Below are 18,446 nucleotides of genomic sequence, written 5' to 3'. Positions count from 1 at the left end.
TGTAATATTTGTTGATAATTTTTCTCGTAAGTGATGTATTTAATTCATGGAGAAGAAATATTAGATGTTCCCTAAATTTTGTTAATTTAAAAAACTTGTCGAGAAAGATACTAGTAGTAAAGTTAAAGCTCTTAGAAGCGATAATAGTGGAGAATATGTTTTGAATGAATTCAAGAACTTTTGTGCATCATAAGGCATTGAACAAGAGTTAATAGCACCCCATAACCCACAAAAAAATGGGGTGGCTGAAACGAAGAATAAAAGCATTATGGAATTTCATGGGTGATATTACATGATCAAGGCCTATCATTGCACTTGTGGGTTGAAGCATGCAACATAACTATTTAATTGTAGAATAGAAGTCCTCATCAAATTCTTGGGATGATTACACCAGAAGAAGATTTTTCAGGTAAGAAACCAGATGTAGCACACTTCATGATCATTGGTTCATCAGTCTACTGTCATGTTACCAAGGATGCATGGAAATATCTAGAGCCAAAAATTGAGTTGGGAATATTTGTGGGGTACACTGATACACCTCATAGCTATCACGTCTACTTGCCATCTCATAGGATGATAATGGTTCATAGAGATGTGAATTTGGATGAAGAGAAGGCCATGATACGTTTGATTGAGAGGGAGCTTTAGTTACATGAAAATGAGGAGATTTTAGCTCCAAAGGAGGAACCTCGGGATGATGTGGAGTAGCCACATACAGAGGAGTAGAGAGTGGAAGCACCCACTCATGCAAAGACTTCCATAGATGGAAGGAAGCACACCAGATAGGCTGACGGATTGATAGATGATGCTAGAGAGAATGTGGGATCACCCACATCACAACGTAGGCAGAGGAGGTCATTAGATCGGTACACTGGTTACATGTCTCTAATGAGCGAGAGTGTAGAGGTTGATCCATCCTCATTCGAGGAAAAAGTGCATCAACTAGTATGGTTTGATGCCATGGTTGAGGAGTATGACTCTATTGTCAGAAATAATGTTTGGGAATTGGTCCCAAGACCCATAGACAAGTAAGTGGCGAGTTCCAGATGGATTTACAAGGTAAACCAAGCAACATATTGGAGTGTGGAGAAACACAAGGCCAAATTTGTGGCCAGAGGGTTTTCTCAAGTGGAGGAAATTGATTACAAGGATACCTTTGCTCTAGTAGTAAGTTACTCTTCAATCAAATCTATTCTAGCACTTTCAGCACAAATGGGATGGAAGATACATCAGATCAATGTGAAGACAACATTCCTCAACTGTTTGATTGAGGAAGAGGTGTATATTGATCAGCTAGAAGGATTTGATACCTTCAGTAGAGAATCACATGTGTGAATAATCAAGTGAGCATTGTATGGACTAAAAAAACACCTTGCGCTTGGTACACCAGGAATGACAGTTATTTCACTGGGTTGGGATCCACCAAAAGTGAAGTAGATGTGAACCTTTACCATATTATGGTTGAAGGTAAACCTTTCATTATAGTATTATAAGTCAATGATTTGATTCTAACGGGTGATGAGAAGCTAATAAAATCTTGCAAAGAGGATCTTGCAAGATAATTCGAGATGAAGGACCTGGGGCTCATGCATTACTTTCTTGGTATGGAAGTATGGCAAGGAGATGGAGAACTATTTGTCTCTCAAGGAAAGTATGCCAACGAGATATTGAAGAATTTCCACATGGATAACAACAAATCCATGGAGACTCCTCTAACAGGTAATTGGAGGAAGGAAGATGCTACTTCATGTGAAGTAGTGGAGGCTACTATTTATAGACAACTTGTGGGTTCACTTATGTATTTGTTGAACACACGATCAGAAATATGTTTTGCAGTTAACCAATTTAGTCAAGTAATGGTTAAGACAACCAAAATCTATTGGAAGGAAGATAAACATGTTTTGAGATACCTCAGAGGCACCACTCAGTTTGGTCTTTGGTACAAATAGAAAGAGGGAGTGAAGCTTCAAGGCTTCACATATGTAGATTGAGACAGGAATCCATCTCACAGGAAGAGCACATAGGGGGAATCTTTAGTATTGCGTCAACAACAATTTCTTGGTATAGTAGGAAGCAGAGACCAGTTGCACTCAGTTTAGTAGAAGCAGAGTACATGGCTGCAATTCAAGCAACTTGCGAGGCTATCTGGATGAGGAAGATCCTTGTTGGGTTATTTGGTTAGAAGATGGATCCTACAATGATTTATTGTGAAAATTATACTTGTATCAAACTCTTTGAGAATCCAATTTTTCATGATCGGTCCAAGCATATTGACATCCGGTATCACCATCTACGAGATTGTGTACATAGGAGAATCATGTTGCTGGAGTGAATTCCTAAAGAGGAGCATGATTCAGATATTTTGACAAAGGAATTGTCAAGATGAAAATTCGAGTTTCACAGAGGCAAGATCAAGGTAGAAGATAATGCCTTTCTTGTTGAGAGGGAGTGTTGAAAATGCAACACGAAAATTCTAATTTAATTTTGTCCTTGAATTAAATTGGGAATAAAATTGTAATTCCACATCTCATGACAACTTGTAATAGTTAACTAAGTTAATTTGACTTTTTTTTTGGTAGGTAAGACCCATAGGGGATTTGAACCGGTGACCTATCACACTAAGTGCCTTAACAATGCACCCATTCACCATCAATCCAAAGCCCCATGGGCTAACTAAGTTAATTTGACTTAATACACTAGTACAAAATGGTTAATTAGTTACTAAAAAAACGACTAAATTTTGCATATAAATGACCATTTTTCAGTCGGTGACCAATAGTAGCTAATTTACAGTATCTTATAACGCGACCAACTTTTAGTCGTTTTTAACTTAGTCATTAATTGGTTGTCTCAATTTTGTCATCTAGTAGTATATTTAGTCATTAATTTGGTCATTAATTTAGTCATTGATTTAGTCATTAATTGACACAATTAATGACCAAATATACAACAAAATATATTACTATATGATCACCCGAAAAAACCAATTAATGACCAAAAAAATATGACCAAAATGTTGGTCGTGTTATAAGATACTGTAAATTAGCTACTAATAGTCATATATATGCAAATTTTAGTCATCGTTTAAAACCAATTAATGACCAATGAAATATGACTAAATTTTGGTTGCGTTATAAAATACTGTAAATTAGCTACTAATAGTCGTATATATGCAAAATTTAATCATCATTTGTAATCACAAATTTATCATTTGTAGTAGTCATTTATCATTTTTTGGTAATTTCATATTCATTATATAAACAACTAATTTAATAGTTTATATTCATTTCATTTACTTTCATTAATAATCATTATAAACAACTAATTTAGTCGTATATTCATTTTATTTGTGTTTATCATTAATCAATATAAACTACTAATTTAGTAGTTTTAGATTAATTTTATGTGTTCATTATTAATTAGTATGATTTTACAACTTAATTAAAAAAATGCCATACAATGTGCATGTTCATCTAATATGAAAACGTAAAGTTATACATGTTAACTACAATACTAAATAATATAGAGTGCAACTATAAATTACTTCAACCACATAAATTATATTATATGAAATGTTAAGTATTACAATACGAGTTTCCAACTTAATATTGGTTGGACTACAATTTACACATGAAATATTATTTCATCACTTCAAAACATCATCATTGTGTTGTCAATGCATTGTAGGTGAATTCACCAACTATGAAGACTTGATCATCAGTCTCTATGTGTGTGTCTCATGTGAGATATTGTCTTTAAGGGTATCACTAGACTGGTTCTCTTATCTCTCTATCTCTTTGCATTTGTCTCTCCAGTGTTATTGTTCTCCTCTTTCTTCAATTCCTATTTTTGACCATCAATACTGAGTTCCTCTTCTGAAATCAAAGAAGATATCATGTAGAGTGTAAGAAATGAAATACGATGAACAATGGAATATAAACTAAAGTAGCATACAAAGGATTTATATGACATATACCTCAACATCAGCTATGTCAATGCCATTTTTCCCGAGAAAAGCAAAAAACTCGAACAAGTTTTCTTTAGTTGGCGATAGTGGCCAGATGACCTGTATAAACAAAACAAATAAAACATCACCATAGAAAAAGAACACCTTGGGAACTTAATAACAATCATGTCAACTAAGTTACAATATAAAAAGATCAAGTTGTAGATATCTTGTGAAAGTAAATGGAAAGAAAAAGACAACATATAATAAATAATGTATGACCGCTAGCTAAAAATTGCTTCATAGAAGAAAAAAAACCTCCTATGGTTACCCATACATGTGGGTGGATAACATGCTCCAATATGCCATGGTCCTCAGGTTCTAGAGGAAGCAAACCTTCTACTAACATAATGATTGATTGGTTGCATTTTGGCCTTGCCTCTCCTTTGTGAGTCCAAAAAATAAAAATAAGTCCATAATTAACTAGTTGTACTCCATAGTATCATTTTTGCATGTTATCTCCACATGCCTACCAAAAATGTCATATATGCCAAACAAATGGCATTTTGGAATTGTTTCTAAAACTATGTCATTTATACCCCCTTCCAATGTATCTAACCAAATGTACCCACTTGATTTTCTTCTTTCATATTCATTTACATCCTAAAAAATATTCGTTTCAAAAATAAAAATAGCCCCAATATCTCCAGATCCTAATGCTCATCCATATTTTCAATAAACCATAGGAATTAATACTTTCTTATGATCAACATTGTACAACAATGAAGCTACACAAAACTAAGTATTCATATAAAACAAAAATGAAGCTATTGGTATAAAACAAACAATGAAGCTACATAATGAAGATTAATTTCTATTAGTATAATGAAACTTAATTTCTATTAGTAACTACATAAAATAGAAATGAAGTTATAGATATAAAACAAACAACAATGAAGCTACACAAATTACTTAGTCAATCGTATAAATTCCAAACATAATGAGAAAATGAGTAGTGCATCATTCTCTACCATGTGTTCCACCAAATAAAATGGTAAAAATACTAAGAGGAAAACTCTCTTATTTACAATTCATTTTTAGAAGAATAAATGGGTATTCAGTTCCTTATATTCTATTTTAAGAAATCCATTTGCATTCCAATGTCGAAGCACCTCCACATAAAGAGATATAACATTTCATGTTTCAAAATACATCATAGAAATTTAGGATGATACTTCCATAAACAAGAAAATGAATTAGAACCAGACAAATCACATACTTGTGACAAGAAAAAGCATGCAAAGCATTGGTTATCTTGCATAGATCAAAAAGTTTCATTGTTTTGTCTGCGGATCCTATAGCCAATACCCACCCACTGAAAGAATTGAACACAAGACAGTTAAACTGAATATAATTTATCAGAAGAAATAAAAATAATACCTAAACCCAAAATAAAACTCATACTAAAATAGAAACAAGATAATAAACCTTATTGATATGTGCATGAATTGGAAGAGCAATGAGAACAATCGCACAAGGAAAGTGAAAGAGAAAATCAAACTATACAATCTATATTATATTAGGTATATACAAGAGCAAAGTTAGGAGAGTGATAATTTTTCACTGACCTCATTGTAATAAACTTACATATGTATAAATATTGAACCAAATCAACTAGGCCTAAGTCTCATCACTCAATAAAGTTACTAAAATTACATCATGGAAGAATAGCGTAGCCTCAAAAGCAAGTTTTGATACAAAGAAAAAAATGGGTTATTGTGAGTATTGGCTCCATTTTTTGTCTGCCTCCTACACCTTATTTGGATGGTCTTTATAAATTTCTCATTCAATCTAATTTAGCACCTTATAAGTTATATCTTGTTTTATGTCTTCTAGATTTCTCTTGGTTCAGAATCTAGCTTTTATAACAAACATGGAAAATCTTTCCTGAACAATAAACCTCGAAACCTGGTATAATTTGTCACAATCTTGCATGGTAACTGGGTTAAAAGATAAATTGTTGAGTTTTCTAAGTTAATGAAGAAATTATTAATCCTTTTTCCATTTTCTATGTATCACCAAAAGAAAAATAGAAGTAGGGCATGTTACATCTATCTAACAAGAGATCCTATTAACCCCAGCTCTATAATTAATTGTAGTTGAATCCTTGGGCTACTTGATATATATCACATAGAGTGAACAAGGTTTAATCAAAGGAACTCCCCTCCCTAAATAAGGAACCGGGTAGCCAATTAATGGGCATTTTGCAGATGATTCCTCACATCCTAGAGGAACATGAATGAGAGGAAAATATGATGGACTGTCTTCAAACCTACCCATCTTCAGGATCATGAATTCAATGTGTCAAAACACAACCAAGTGTTCCAAACAATGTTTGTGAGACCACACTGGTTTGTTAGCTGATCAACTCTCATCTTGAATTCAACAGGGTCAAAGATGTAAATTCAGTGGTATCCCCTTCAACTTCTAGGCTTGACACAAGAATATTTTGGACATGGTCATTCATGGAGTGGAAAAGTAATTCAAAAATTGTTGACCAAGGTAATGGCTAACATTACTAGATTTCAAATATGAACTAAGGTTCTAGCTGCTACCCCATCTACATTCATCATGTTGGGGTTCATCATCTAATGCATAACAACGTCATGAGAAATCTCTCCAAAAATATCTAGGCTAATAAGGGAGGAGGCAAAGGCTTCCATCACATCAACAGGAACACCTATTGCATTCGAGGAGACATGAGGTATAGGAATCATCAAAGCCTATACCTAAGGCTCAAGCCTTATCTTTTTTTATTTCTTGTGGATTCCTTGAAGTTCAAAAACTGGTTTTTAGAACAAACATATCCAATCTTTGTGCACAAGTACTTCACCTTGTTGACCACAATCTTAGAACATTCATTCATAAAGGCATTTTACAATTCTAAAAAATAGAGTCAATATATTGCAGTTATATGGGGGAATTTATATGAATTGGGGGTTCTAAAAAAGGTATTTAATAAAAATAGGGTTTTTTATTGGAAATATGTATTGGTAATGGGGTTCAATAGAAGACTTTTGGAAGAAGACTAATATGCTAATAATATATTCCCAAGGGAGGGCTGAGATTTCAGGGGTGATTGTTCTCAGATTTGGCACCATATATCAGTGTTTTCAGGAGGATAGATTGGAGATCAATCATCATATTCTGAAGTTGAGAAACATCATTAAAGGGTTCATAATTTCTGAAGGAGGCTAACATTTTGTACCTTCTTTCTGAGTTTATACCAGTTTATACTAGTGGGGCGAGATTGGTCAAAAGTTTTCACCAAGTGAAGTTCCAGTTTCCTTGATCTTCCTATATTGTAATAGCTTTCTAAATTAAGCAATAAAATTAATGATTGCCTCTTATTTCCTCTTGTTGTAGTATTTCCCTTACTATGCATGCCAAGTGTTTGATGAAATTATTGCACTCTAACTGTTCGTAAAAATTTGTCAAAGAAAGTTTGTTAATGAAGGAAAAAATTGCATAATTTAGAATTGGTACATCACAATGGTATCAGAGCATGCTCCTGGCCAACTATGGAACTAGAACATATTGAAAAGGAATTCTAGAACTAGAATAAAAAGGTCTAAGGTAACTAGGAAGAAAAAAAATGTTTCCAAATAAAAAATTTGAAGACTATAGCCAAGCCTTCATAAAGGTAACAAAACTCTTGGAAGCCTAGGTATCATCAAGGGTTGCCAAGAAGGGAAGAAGTAATGACAAACCTGAAGTTGATACAAGTAGGACTGAAGGCTTAGTACATTTAGTTGAGAAAATAGATAAGGATGAAGACATGGAAGCAGTTGATTCCGTAGAGGATCCAGATGTAGTTTAAGCTTTGAAAAATCCATTTAGAGAGAGCCAAATGTAAATAAAGGTATGGGAAAGATGTTAAATCCTATAAAAGAGATAACACCTATATTTGAAGGTGAATTCCAAGATCAAGATATCAAGGACAAATTTGGAGGAATTTTCCCTATTGAAGAAAAGTATAGGACAGACAAATTAGTTTCATTATTTGTTGACCAAAATCCTTCTACTCAATTATCTAATGTCACAATTATAGTTTATGATCGAGGCAAGGGAAGATATATGCTTAAAATGTGAGGTTGTAGTCTCTTTGAGAATTGCTCAACTACGGATATGGGCCATTCTATAGATGTTTTGGAGGAAAATACGCTAAAGTCCCATAATCCACAAGAGGTGGATCATTATACACAGACACTGCAAATTTTCCCAATCCTACAAGTTAAGTGGCTCATGGTTTTTGAACAAATGCAAGAAGTAAAATGACATGGTAGTATATGATATCAAAATAAAGGAATAAACTCAAAAACCAACATACTGGAACCCATTCCTAAGTAATCAAAAAGACTTGACAATTTAACAAATGGTTTATTGGAAATGAGCATTGTGCAAATGAGTGATGGCCATGTGAAACTTTGGAATATTAATAAGGAAGAAAGTGTTCTTCAATTTCCACCAGGCTCTATATTGGTTACTTGCATCCAGATCTGCAGGTTATAAAATATATTGTGACAATATTCAAAAGATAAAAACACCATCACAGGAAAACTGTGGATAATATCAAGTCTCTTGATTCAACCAACCTTGCCTTAGCTTCAATTTATGGTACACTCAAGCCTTGGAAACTGGAAACAAGTACAAAAAGTATACATTGCAACCTTATTCTGACATATTCTGGGCATAAAATGAAAAGAACCTCATGGGGCTTTCTATTGCTGATATGTATAATTCTACTGGTTCAAAGTCAAATAAGGTGTTTGTCTATTATGAATATTTTCTAATACCAGTGGCATCTTACAAGTTTAACTGTGTAGACCTAGTGAATGGTCAAGAGGTATATGGTTCCAATGGGCAGTTGGTTTCCTCTGTGTGCTAAAGAGGGCATGCCCAAACTTTGGTTTCATCACCACTGTTAACATCTAGAGGCCTCTATTACCCTTCATTTGTAAAATAGATTGGATGTAAGGTGAAAATAAGACTTCTTGCACCTCACCCAGTTGTCAAGGCATATGCATATTGTTGCATGAAGGGCAGGCCTGACATTACAGAATATTAGGCATTTGTACCATTTTTTTCAAATGACCCAACCCGCCTTGAACAATGTTGAATTGGGCTTCTCCAAAATCATACACTTCTACATACGTGTGTGCTCTCAAAGGAGTACAAGGTATTTCTGGATGGCACTCAATCAATAGCCATTGGATCAATTGTTCTACCATGTCTACATGAAGTCAAACCAATTATTCTTCAATCTAGCGCTTTGGATACAACCCCAACGAAGTTTGGGCATCGAAACACTTACACCCAAAATACCAAAGAAATGAATTCACTGGATACCAACATGTCTGGTTGCATTTTAGTTTTCTTTGGGGCCTTGCAATATTGATTTTCTATGAGCAATATCATGCAAAATCATTACCATCCTCCAGCTCCTGCATCTACATTGTAAATGGGAAATTAGCTCAAGACATCCATGCAAATGTAGACTCCAGGATGCTCTCAAAACAAGACTTTTATGACAAAGAGATGTTTTCCTGCAAATTTTGTCTAGAGCTCTTGCAGATGCTTATATGGGCAGGTCACTTTAGTCTTATCAATCTTGGAATAGGTTCTCAAGTTTTCTCTGGATGATCACATAAACAATGAAATATTTTTATTTATTGCACCTGAACTTTGTATGTACTGCAAAATTTTTGGAAATGATAACTCTGATATTATGGTGATCTAATAGCTACCTTTTTAGGAATTGTTGGAAGCCTTGAGTATTGGCTGGCTCACAAGTTGTTACTTTCAAAGGTCCCAAACAATAGGTGGAAGCATGTTAAGCATTTGAACAAGTGTTTGGAATTTTTTAATGAACAAGAGCATTTGGTGGTTTGTGCATGTGCTCATGAACAACTCAATTCCATGATGAACATTGAAAGTGATGTGCAAGTTCGTGCTGCTGGGGACCTTCTTGCTAGGCTACAACAATAGATGCTTGTCAACACTATTGAAATGAAGGAATATGACACCGCACCAATAAAATTTGACATGGTTTTAGAGATCTCATTAAAAAAATTCTAAAAGTTGATGCTACAGGTTATGATGCCTTGAAAATTTTTCAAGTTGATAAGCATCCAAGCAACATGGGCATTGGCAAAGCAAAGGAAGGATTTTTGTTATTTGGCATGTTTAACAACTGTGTCATTGTCATCGGCTGATGTATTTTAAGGACTTGGCTCTTAAGGCCTATATTAGATCTCAACATTTTGAATGGTCATCTCAACACTATACCACTGCGCCATCACTGTGATGAAATGATGCCAGCCCTGCACAACACTTTGAAAAATGTGAAAGATATTCCACATCTACTCAAGATTTCAGTGTTCAGGTTATCTATCAACATTGGATGATTGGACAAAAATGTCAAAGAGTATGAGTTCCATTTTACATACAAGGAAAATTTTTGAAATTGGGATTTCAAAAAGATAGCATGAGCATGCAGGAATGTTCAATTTGAATATTGTAAGACAGACTTTTACATGCATTACAATTGAGCTTGTCCATATCTATGAAGTTTGAACTGATAAAGGGAGTCTTTGACTTTAATCAAAGCAATAGAAACAAATATGGAATGATGATTGCATCCAGGATTTGTCTAGAGTTGGATGAATTGAAGGAAATATACAAGGGATTGCTTGAGGAGATTTCAGCACTTGAGCTAAAATGCCTCCCATGCCAAGCTAATAATCCCAAACACGGGTCCATTGTGTATATACCTCAAATTGGTTATCAATTGTGCCTTTCTGGACTAAAACTCGACAATAGTGAATTGGAAAATCTTAAAGACACGGAGTTTGCTTATGCAGGTGAAAAGGAACATCAGGAAGCGTACTTTTATCGTACTTCAAAGACAAAAGAGTTGGATCTTCTTCTAGGAGACATCTATCATAAAATGTTAGATATGGAAAGACTCATAATAAGATATTTGGGATTTAAGCTTTAGCCTTTCTCAATGCATTTGCATATGACTGTCAAACCATGAGGTAAATCCTCAAAAACAATTCTTTGATATTCATTCAGGTTGGTATTTATTATATACATGAGGGAGAGACTGTTCATTTCATCTCCCGGTGACTATTCATATTTTCTATTATTTATTTACATCAATTCCAGTTATTCACCCAATCCTAATGATTAGGTGTCAACATCCCCCACCTTAATCTGAAGGGATGTTGGTGAGTCCAAGCATCGTTCTGAATCTTTCAAGCTTTTCTCTTCCAAGTGCTTTGGTGAAGATGTCTGCAATTTTCTCATTAGTGGAACAATGGCGTAGATGGATTGTTTTGGCCTCAACATGATGTCGAATCATATGTTATTTAATATTGATGTGCTTCGTTCGATCATGGAACTTTGCGTTCTTGGCCAACTTTATTGTCGAGGTATTGCTAATCATGAGTGGAGTCAATTGTACTTGTTTTACGTGCAAATTTTCAAGAATTTTCCTAAGCCACACAATTTCTTTTGTTGTCTCAGCTGCTGCCACATATTATACCTCTGTTGTGGAATTTGTTGGAACTGATTATTTGTGTGATCTCTAGGAGACAACTCCTGATCCAAGACTCATAGCATAACCTGAAGTAGATAACCCAGTTTCTTTGTCTCCATAGAAGTCTGAATTAGAGTATCCAATCAAGTTGAAGTCGTCCACATGTGTATACTTGATTCCAAAGTCTTGAGTTCCCTTCAAGTACCTTAGAACTCTTTTTGCAGCAGACCAATGTCCCTCACAAGGCTTTTGCATAAACCCAGAGAGGATTCCAACAGCAAACAAAATGTCTAGTCTGGTAGTAGTTAGGTAATTGAGACTTCCTACAAGTTGTCTATACTTTGTTGCATCCTCAAATTCTTTTCCTTCAATGGATGTGAGCTTTAAGTTTTGTTCCATTGGAGTAGTAAGAGGATTGCATTCTGTCATGCCAAACCTATTCAACAGATCTCCAATGTACTTCTTTTGAGAAAGGAATATGTACTTCAGATGTTGAGTTACTTCAATACCAAGATAGTAATGAACATAGCCCAAATCAGTCATTTCAAAACATTTCCTCAATTCCTTCTTTATGGATGCAATGCAACGTTCATTGTTCCCTGTCATCAAAAGATCATCTACATATACCATAATATATACAACTGTTTTGCCAACTTTCTTAACAAATAAAGTTGCATCATTAAGATCATAATGTTTGAAATTGAGTTTCAGAAGATGCTCAGTGAGTTTTTCATACCAGGCTCGTGGTGCTTGTTTGAGGCCATACAAGGATTTCACAAGTTTGCATACTTTATGTTCAGGTCCTTTCATAGCAAATCCTTTAGGTTGGGACATAAAAACATTCTCATTTAGATCTCCATTCAAGAAAGTAGTTTTTACATCCATTTGATGGACTTTCCAACCGTTTTGAGCTGCTAAGGCAAAGAGTGTCTGGATGGTAGCCCATTTTGTTGTGGGGGAAAAAGTCTCCTCATAATCGACCCCTTCCTTTTGTGAAAAACCTTTTGCCACAAGTCTGGCTTTGTGCTTGTCAAGTGAGCCATCAGCTTTATACTTGTTCTTGTAGACCCACTTGTAGCCAATTGGTTTGGTTCCTAATGGAGGATCAACCAGCTTCCAAGTTCCATTCTTTATTAGGGCATCATACTCCTTTTGCAACGCTTCTTTCCATTCATCATGAGAAGCAGCTTCATTGAAGGAAGTTGGTTCGAAATCTGTAGACAGATTCAATTCACAATCATAATAAACATCCATATCAACAGGTGAATCAGAGTCATCTACATCACCTCCATTTTGCCAGTTTGAATTTCTAGTTCCTATTTTTCCAACCTCATCAGGATGAAGACTTTCAAGTGTCTTTGTCAGCTACTTTGGGGGACCTTTCTCAGATGGTCCAGGCTACTCCGTTGATTGAGTTGGGACTGAATGAAGATTGAGTCACCCAATTCTATCAATCACATCACTTAAAGTATCATCTGTTATTGGAGTTTCATGCGGGGGAGAGAGTGCTTCAGAAGAAGATTCCACAGATTGATCTAGTATAGGAATCCCCCCTTCAAGATGTTGAATTTTATTATCCAATTCTTGAAATGATTTTGCATTTGCGAATCTATCCAAGCGATCAAGTTGCCACTCAACAACATTGTCAGTTTTGGATGATTCAAGAAAGATTACATCTCTAGATACAAAAAAGTTTTTATTGACTTCATCATAAAGACGATATGCTTTGGAGGTGTTTGAATATCCCAAGAAGATACACTTACGACTTCTTGCACCAAGTTTGTTTCTATGTACCTTTGGTATCAAGGCATAACAGGTGGAACCAAAAACCCTGAGATGCTTTACCAAAGAAATGTTCCCATACTACATTTCATAGGGAGTCTTGTTTCTGATAGCATTAGATGGAAATCTATTCTTTATATATACATCACATAGAACGGCATCAGCCCAAAACATCAATTTTACATTTTTGAAAAACATCATGGAGCGCACCATATTTAAGATTTTCCTTTTCATTCTTTTAGCTACACCATTCTGTTGGGAATTATAAGGCATAGTTGTTTGATGTTTGATCCCACGTTGGCGAAGATAGTTTTCAAATTCATTTGAAGTGTATTCTTTTCGATTATCAGTGCGAATAGAACCAACATGAGATTGTGCATCATTTTCAATCCATGTATTAAAGTTCTTGAATGTTTGAAAAGCATCAGATTTGTTCTTCAATAAATAAACCCAACACATTCTGGTGTAGTCATCAATAAATGTCATCATATATTTATTTCCATTTGTAGAAGGAACATGCATTGGACCACATAAATCTCAATGAATGAGTTCAAGTTTTCTATGTGCTCTTGAATGTGAATCATGAAAACACTGTTTGCTATGCTTTCCTAGAATACAAGCATCACATTGCTTAAGTTTCCTAGGAATTGTAGGCAAACTAGTAACACCATTTTTCTTCAACAAGCGGAGGCTATCATAGTTCAAATTTACAAATCTAGGATGCCATAATAAACTTGATGGAAGTGTACCTCTTCATAATGAGAGTTGTATGAGAAATGTTGTGCACGAGCAGAGGTACCCTGCAGCTTGAGAAGTCTTTCTTCTTCTATCCCCCTCATGACAAGTGAGTGGTCAGATGCTTTTCTCACCTCAAGCTTGCCATAAAACATATGAATGGAGTGACCTTGCTGGTGGATGTGGACAAAGGACAACAAGTTTCTCTTCAGCTGTGGGAGATATAGAATATGATGCAGAAGGAAGTCTGGAAGACCAGACAATTTAAGCTTGATTGTGCCAAGCCCTGATGGCTTAAGTTTTGATTGGTCTGCAAAGTATATTGCTCCATCAACATTGCCAGTAAATTCTTCAAAAAAAATCTTTTCTATGAGTCATGTGGCAAGTTTCTCCTGAATCAAGCAACCAATCATTTTTCCAAGAAGCAAGTGAAGCATTAAATAAGTCTTCATTTACTCCAATATTACATTGTGCCACAACATAATGAGCAGATTCAGGTGCTTTACCTTTGTCTGAGTCATTAGTTTTACCTTTGGGTTGGTTTCTTTGCTGCTCAATTTTGTCCCAAGGTAACTTGCATGTACAGGCATCATGTGATCCATCTCTTTTGCAATGTATGCAATGCAAATCTGACTTTTCTCCTTGAGAGTGTCTTCCCCACCTTGCCTCTGAAATATCCTCCTCTTCCTCTTTGACCACCTCTTCCTCTGGAAGAATCTTGGGTAAGATTCTTTTCTTTATGAGCAAGGCACACAACCTCTTCAAAAGATTCAAGGGTTTTATTCTTTCCAAAAGCTTTCTCTCTTTTAGCAAATTTTTTCACAAGAGTCAAAGGTAATATCTTTGAGATTTCCATTTGCTTGCAATGACTCAAGATAATTGGAGTAAGTAGCATAAAGTGCCTTGAGAAAAGTGATAAGAGGAATATCCAATTCAACCTTAGTGGCTTTGATATCATGCATTATAGATTTTACTTCAGATGTAAGAGAAAGATGATCATTATTTTGTAATTCAAGAGTGAAGAGTTTAATCATGAGTTGAACAACTTCAAGTGCAGAGTGTGAGTCATAGAGTTCTTTCAACTTTTGTAAGGCTTCAAAAGCATTTGAAAATGGCGAAATATGTTGACTCACCTCTTTACTTACAGATGTTGCAATTAATGCATAGGCTTTGCTGTTCTTATTTTCCCAAATGACGAAATCTTTGTCTGAGGTAGGTTGTTCTAGCTCTTTGTCTCCGTCTCCAACACACACTCCTTTCCACAACTCATTGAAAATGAGGGTGTGCTTTATCTTCTGGGACCACTCAGGATAGTTCTCCTTGCCAGTGAGAACTACTCCCACAATAGATATGATTGAAAGCATTGTAAAATCGGTGTAATGTAAAAAAAAATACTTCTAGCAATATACTGTAAAAAATAATTGTACTTCTGGTGGCAAACTCTGTTTAACTTTGAAAAAAAATAATCAGGGATAATATATCAGAGTTATTAATTGGGGGAGGGGTTATGTGGTGGAGGGAGTATTCAATGTATTAAAAAAAACAACAGTATTAAAACGAGAGTGGAACCAAATTCATTGAAAGCATAATATCATAAGGCGCGTAGAGATATGACCGAGCGGGAGGACTGTTGGTATATCAGAGTATGGTATATGTAATAAGATATGAGGAGTCAGGTATATGGCGACATTAGAGCTGTGGGTGGAGGAACATCGAAGGGGAGGTATGCCACAATAGATTCAAAACAATGTATACCACAACAAATTCAAAACAATGTATACCACATCACATACCATTTTGAGCACCATACACCATGTCTGAGCGGAAACATCACCAGAATGAGGTCTCAGTTTTAGGCTGAGTGTTCTCTGTCATTTGTTCGATGACAAATGAGATGAGCACAAGAAGGAACCAAATATCGGCAGCGAATTCCCCAGTTCCTCATCTAATGGCTGGAGTGGGTGTCATGCTCGGTCTCATAGCCTTTGCTTTGATTGTTCTCCCATCGTCTTACTTGAATGAGCGCAATGTGGTATTATACAATGTTATCAATAATGTTATGTTTGTGGTGCATGGGATGGAGACCCGAGGCTGTGAGATTGAATATAATGGCGGTAAGATCAGATTGAATGCAATAGCATTATCAATGTATTGAATATAATGGCGGTAAGATCAGATTGAATGCAATGGTGTTTTGTATGCAGGTGTAGCAGTGACAGGAATAGCGTAGCAGAGAATAATAGCGAATAGCAGGTGGAGTAGCAATAGGAGCAGCGTAGCAGAGAATAATAGAGAATAATGCGTTCAGGCCAGTGGAAGCGTCAGAGCTGCCAGGCTAGCCAGTCTGCATAGGATTCAAAATACCATAGGTAGAATAAGGAGTTACAAAGTAGATGGAAGCCAAAAATGGTGCTGGCTCTGATACCATGTCAGACCAGGAGGTAATTCCTCAAAAACAATTAGTTGATATTCCTTCATGTTGGTCTTTATTATATACATGAGGGAGAGACTGTTCATTTCATCTCCCAGTGACTATTCATATTTTCTATTATTTATTTACATCAATTTTAGTTATTCACCCAATCCTAATGATTAGGTGTCAACAATGACATCAAAGTTCGTTGGGGAGCTAGACTGCATGCTCTTGTTGGCACTAGTTGCAAACTAGTACATGTATGTCAGGTCAGTGCTCATTGGAGAGGATGCACTTGAGATAAAAAAAGGAAATCTCTCAGTTTTTGTAGGGAATAATGCCTTCTCCCTCTCACAAACCCCTCCAAGCATTGACAGCCTGCCTGTACAAAATGTTGATGGCGCTATTGTCCTTGTGATCAAAAGGTCAATACAGAAAAAATTGGAGACTAAGGAATCTAATCTATCCTAGACTAGTTATGTCCATATTGCTTACAACAGAAAACCATCAGACAATGAAGAAGGGGATCCTATTAAGTTTAGCCTTGGAGTATTAGAAAATAGCATGGCAACAAAAGAAGTGGAAGATGTCAAACATAATGTCACATAGGAAAATGTCACACATAATGTGAGGGTACCAAAAGCATATGTCTGAATTAATGGAAACTTGGAGTTAATGATGATCATCCATATATGCTCAATCAAATAAGCCTAGATTATTTATGCCCTGATGGACTTTCATGTGCTATACTACAAAAATAACTTTCTATCAAGACAGTATCAACGCCTATATCTACTCAATCCTGAGAAGAGTCCTAGAAATCCACAATAAAAGAGGTTGTGGCTCCAAAACTTTACATGTTGGCTAAGTCCTCACAATATATGTGGAGTCTTTTGTAATACAAAAGTTGATTCAAAACTTGTTCCCATAGTAAATCTGGGCAATTGTATTTGTATTGTTTTCAAAAATTTTGTTATTCCTATACTCCTATGTCAGACTAGTTACTTTGCAATGCATTTATAGTAGCTTTTCATTTACACATTAATTATTGTGTCATGCCATTTCCCAGTTTCCTAGAAATTTGTAAGTGGCATTTTTAAACATGTACCATTTCCCAATACCAAATGCACTTTTTGATTCCCAGTGGCAAGAATCACATTAAGTGGCAATGTTTTGTTGTTGAATTGTGTTTGTATGGTGAAGCGTGGACCTTAAAAGCGTATATATGGTAGTTGTCCATTCTTCCCAACCCAAATTGTCCTGCAATGATATTGTACCACCACTTGATTCTATAAATAAGTTGCAATCAATCCTGTACTACAAAGATGACACCATAGTTCATGGTTTTACGACTCATATTCTAACTAAAATTATATCAAATGATAGAACACAGTCATAGGTTGAAGTACTTTGTCCACTTAAAAAGCATCTGATACTAGCCAATAGGATGGAAATTCACTAGTGAGGTCGATGGAATGCTATGCCACCACCATTGTTCCATTCCTTTAATGCTCTCAATAAATTCCTATCTGATTTGTTGGAGAAGGGCCATTTCACAGGAAAGGGGCAAGCAAACTTAGGAAAGATTATCAGACCATTTTGCACATATCTTGGTCTTCACTCTCAAAAAGGACTTCCATTTTTTTTACTAGCATAACTTCCCATTACCTCGAAGGACAACACTCTAATTACTAAATGAGAGTTACAAAAATACTTGGACACATTAGAGGACAAATCATACTAAAAGACATGTACCTACAGAAGTTGGTTCTTTAAATAGAGAAAAAATTCCTTCCATATTTTCGACAAATAATGTAACTTCCCACTACCTAGAGAGACAATACTCTAATTACTAAATGGAAGTTACAAAACCACTTGGACACATTAGAGGATAAAACATATAAAAAGACATGTCCCTATGAAAGGAGATAGTAATGGGCCCAAAAATTTCTTATAATCTATATTAA

General features: G+C 35.4%; 1 pseudogene; it reads left to right on the top strand.

Moving 5' to 3' along the window:
* Window positions 1-16,950, top strand: part of LOC149168165 (DNA mismatch repair protein MSH5-like) — a 72,083-nt pseudogene extending 55,133 nt beyond the window's left edge.
* The last annotated feature ends 1,496 nt before the right edge of the window (window positions 16,951-18,446 follow it).

The sequence above is a fragment of the Pinus tabuliformis genome, chromosome 4_2 (assembly GCF_031772625.1).
Source record: "Pinus tabuliformis cultivar Carrire ecotype Pingquan chromosome 4_2, CPIR1, whole genome shotgun sequence".
In the NCBI taxonomy this organism is placed as follows: Eukaryota; Viridiplantae; Streptophyta; class Pinopsida; order Pinales; family Pinaceae; genus Pinus; species Pinus tabuliformis.
The sequence above is the reverse complement of the archived record's forward strand: the minus strand, read 5'-3'. Positions and strand labels throughout refer to the sequence as shown.